Below are 4,019 nucleotides of genomic sequence, written 5' to 3' on the forward strand. Positions count from 1 at the left end.
CGGCGTTCCCATTGTCTTGCCCTTGCGGTGGACCACTTCAAAATCATAGTCTTGTACTTCGAGAGCCCAGCGTAGGAGTTTAGGAGACGGGTTCGCTTTACTCTGCAGGTACTTAAGCGCAATGCTGTCAGTAATGACTTTGAAGTGTCGTCCGTAGAGATAGGGATGAAACTTGTGGATGGCCCAGACGACGGCCATGCATTCCGTCTCCGAAGAGTGGCATTTCAGCTCGGCCTTCGAGAGACGTCGACTCGCGAATGCAACAACTTTCTCCTGACCTTCCTCCATCTGTATTAACGCTGCACCGAGACCGGTACCGCTAGCGTCTGTCTGAAGTCGTGTCTCCAGTCCGTCCTGGAAGTGCCGTAGGACCGGTTCTTCAACTATCCGCTTCTTGATCTGCGAGAATACAATTTGCTGGGCGTCCCCCCACTCGAAGCATGTACCTGCCGCTAGTAGGTCGTACAAGGGCGCCGCGAGGGCAGCGAAATCTTTGATGAACCGGCGATAGTAGGAAGCGAGTCCGAGAAAACTTCTGACCTCTTTGATATTCGTCGGTGGGCGCAACTCGGCCACTGCGCGGACTTTGTCTGGGTCTGGCGCTATGCCTTCCGGTGTGACCCTATGCCCCAAGTAAGTCACTTCCCTTGCTGCAAACAAACACTTCTTTGCCTTCAACTTAAGACCGGCTTGTTGGATCGCTGGGAGTACTCGCTTGAGGTCGCCGAGATGCGAATCGAAATCTTTCGAATAGATGATGATATCATCCAAATAGACAAAAGCCATCTGGTATTTCATAGGGCCGATTACCTTGTCCATGAGACGCTGAAAGGTTGCCGGTGCAATATATACGCGTGAGGATTTATATTAGGGATCAATGCGAACGTTGGTGTTGTACTTCTTTCGTTTCGCCAAAATCCGGCAACCTGTCTGACAGTTGGACTCTCATATCGTTCTCCGCATCCAAGCGACTTCTGTATTTGGTCTCAGTTGCCGTGTAAACCGAGAATCCCGCCTCACACCGATTAGTGCTGACAAAAGGCACCTCGACGCGCAGAGCTTCCTTCGCCAACTCCGGGTATGTTTCGACGAGCCCAGCCCAAAACTGCGGCAGAGACTTTTCCGCGAAAAGCTTGAGTTCGGATGTATGCTGAAGATCTATCAGCTGGCCGTTTTGTCGACCAGTGAGGACTCCTCGGTGGTTTTCTGTGAAAGGATTCTTTACCCAACGATGGGCGATTAGGGTTTCCAGCGACTGTGAGGGAAAGTAGATTTCGAGGTCCGCACGGAGCTTCATCAGATGATCGATTATCGACTTTCTCACATTTTCATCCAGCACCAAGTTTTTCTCGTCCGGAAAATCTTGCACTGTAGTGAAGAAATCCAGGCGTCTCTCTTGAACAAGTTCCGCCCACAACTCGATCTTCTTCTTCATCGCGCAGATCTTCTCTGCTCCGAGGAATACGTTTACTTCTCTCCTTTGGAGCGCTGAATTCAACCCATTCAGTTTACTGAAGATATCCGCAAGGTAGGCTACTTTCTCGAGCCATTCGTTATCTCAGAATTTCAAGAACAGATCTGTCTGTTTGTTAGCGCCGAACGCCACAAGTTCGTCCCGTAACTCGAAAATTCGGTTGAGCACCCGACCGCGCGATAACAATCGAACCTCTGTATGCAGCAGCAGAGAAGAGTGCTTGCTACCCATCTCCTCACAGAGAATTTTGATCAGCCTCGACTGGAGGGGTCGTGATTTCATGTAATTGACTATCTTCACCGTCTCCTCCAATACAGTTGCCAACGACTCCGGGATACGCTTAGCAGCCAAAGCTTCCCGATGGATTATGTTATGACCTGTGCTAGGAGCTAGAGTAGACGAGCCGTCACTTCGTTGTGGAATAGGAATGATGTATTGATGGCCTCCGGGAGTGCTTATATATACAAGTATAACTTCGTCACTCAGCGCGGGTGCTATCGGCTACCCCTACAGATTATACAGTGGCTGCCTCTCACATGTGGCGCAATCTCCCGTACTCTTGACATGAGACCTTTCTGTCTACCAGTCATGGCTGCTGCGCCGTCTGTACAGAGATCCACACAATTCGCCCATTTCAGATCATTTAAGTCGAAGTAGTCTTGTATCAAAGCGAATATGGCTTCCCCGGTAGTACTACGCGGCAGTGGGTTGCAGAGTAACAGTTCTTCCTTCACATCCGACTCGTGAATGTACCTCACGAAGACCAACAAGATCGCCAGTCCTCCGACGTCCGTGCTCTCATCCATCTGGAGCGCCCAACATGAGCTCGACCTGAGCTCATCACAAACCTGGCGCTCCAGCCAGGAGCTGACGTCGGCGATGCGGCTGCTCACAGTGTTGATCGACAACGGTATTGCTTCAATTTGCTTTACAAAACTCTCGGGAAATAAGCACTTAGCGGCTTCAATGAGAGAGGGCTCCATGAGCTGCTCCCCAATCGTGTGAGCTTCTCCGGTTCTTCCTATTCTGTACGAGAGCCGAAGCGAGACCTCAGTACTCCTACGTGCAGGACCGCTCAGCAGCATATCCTGAGATTTCTCGACTTCTTTGGCCGCTGATTCGAAAAAAGACCTTGGATGCGATCGCAGTTTGGGGTGCTTTGCGTGGAAGTGGCGCGATAACTTCGCAGGATTCATCGAACTATTTCCCAGGACTGCTTGGCATACCACACACAAAGCTTTAGGCCGGGCGTCATCGCCAACTTTCATGTAGCCAAGTTCGATGTAGGACTCAACGTAACGACGAGTTTTAGAAGTCAAGTCTAGCATCCCAGGGGGTCGAGATTTCTTCGCGGGAGGACCATCCGGAATGTTTTCTTGATCGGAAGTCGGATCATCATTAGAAACAATTTCAAGAACTTCAGGCTGCGCGGCGAACCAATTGGACTGCACCTCCGACGAGAGCCAGCGCTCCATTGGGATGGATAGATTTTCACGATTCCACGGGTCACCAAATTCCGAACGAGAATCTCTTCGATGAAGTCCTCTCTGTTCGAAAACTGCATTCGAAAATCCCGCGCTTGGGGGCCGTCTCCTACGGTGGTTTCTTTGTCTTCTGGAGCGGCACTTTTCAAGAACAGCGCATTTGGCTTGAAAGTTTGATGAATTATTGCTGTTGAGTATTTTAAATGAGAACACTAGATTCTTCGATGGAGATGCTGTCGCTAGCGTAGCCGAGCTTGCTCACAGAAGCACCTACCGGATGCTTGTCTGGAACTTGAGCGGTGTTTCGCCGGGGACCCCGGTCGGGACGAGTGCCGGCAGGCTGTTTCCGATGCTTGTGTTTTCGACGTACTTCGAATGCCAATGCTATCTCCCGATCACTGTCGATGCGGATTCCCTGCCAGGTAGGAGCGGTAAGATCAGCGGGCGGGTGACACGTTGACTTTCCGCGCGCGAAACGTGCATTTAGATTCGTGAAGGAAGCCTCTTGGAGGGGACATAGCCCAGCGATTCGTACCCGATTTCGTTTCCCGTGGGGGCTCCTGCCAGCGTTTTCGCCCGGAGGAACCCACCGATGATTCCATTTTAGGTGGAAAATAGGTACATATTTCATATTACGCACGCCTGATTCCGAGCCCATACTCGATTCATCCGTCGCTCCGCTTAACGATGACGAATGACGCATGATCATTGATGGGAGGTTTGGTCTAATAGACTCTACGGTTATGGAGCTCGAGGTTCTACCCCGGGTCGTTCGAAGCTCTGGTCTCTAGTCTCCAGCGCTGACGCTCTTCCATAGATGCCTCTCTTGAGCGGTGGCCTCTCAAACTGCGCCGGGGAGTTGTTGACAGCAAGCGCGGGCGGGTCGAGGCCAAGGACGGAGGTTTTGCCGGATCAGTGTACCTGTGCATGAAGCTCGGACGCCGCAAGCAATGCGCTCGTTGATGGTGAGGTGAGAAATCTGTTCTCTAGAACAGTGGCTTCCGAAGTTTTGGCGTAGGACTACGCCATTGCGCTCACTATTGCAAACAAATGCAACCCAT

General features: G+C 51.4%; 1 pseudogene; it reads right to left on the reverse strand.

Annotated features, from left to right (window-relative positions):
• Nucleotides 1-874: 874 nt before the first annotated feature.
• Nucleotides 875-3,015, reverse strand: LOC100899646 (zinc finger BED domain-containing protein 5-like; annotated as a pseudogene).
• Between the last annotated feature and the right edge of the window lie 1,004 nt (nt 3,016-4,019).

Source organism: Galendromus occidentalis, unplaced genomic scaffold (assembly GCF_000255335.2).
Source record: "Galendromus occidentalis unplaced genomic scaffold, Mocc_1.1 scf7180000077233, whole genome shotgun sequence".
In the NCBI taxonomy this organism is placed as follows: domain Eukaryota; kingdom Metazoa; phylum Arthropoda; class Arachnida; order Mesostigmata; family Phytoseiidae; genus Galendromus; species Galendromus occidentalis.